The sequence below is a fragment of the Nanorana parkeri genome, unplaced genomic scaffold, assembly GCF_000935625.1.
Source record: "Nanorana parkeri isolate BGI_ZX_2015 unplaced genomic scaffold, ASM93562v1 scaffold1316, whole genome shotgun sequence".
In the NCBI taxonomy this organism is placed as follows: domain Eukaryota; kingdom Metazoa; phylum Chordata; class Amphibia; order Anura; family Dicroglossidae; genus Nanorana; species Nanorana parkeri.
The window spans coordinates 85,191-85,546 of NW_017307584.1; positions in this window are offsets into that span (position 1 = coordinate 85,191).

Below are 356 nucleotides of genomic sequence, written 5' to 3' on the forward strand. Positions count from 1 at the left end.
CCCCCCCCCCCCCAGTCCCGCCCATCTCTATCCTGAGCTGCTGGAAGTCATCGGGGGAGGAGGGGGCCCTAGGTGATGGAGCCTCGGGACTCATTCAACTCCTCATTGGTTCCTTACAGGTTCAGCAGCAGCCCTGACGGCCAATGAGGATCCGGGAGGTCAACACAGCATGTTCCAATGCGGCACCTGGACAGAAAGTCAGCTGTGCGCAGGAAAATATCCCCCCCGACAATGTAACTAACTTATAAAGTGATATCTACTGACAAACTTCCGTGTGTTCTGGCTCTTCCCTTCCCCCGATGTATGTCGTGTATTGGCAGAGTGGACTGACATAGGACCCGCCCCCATCGGTCAGA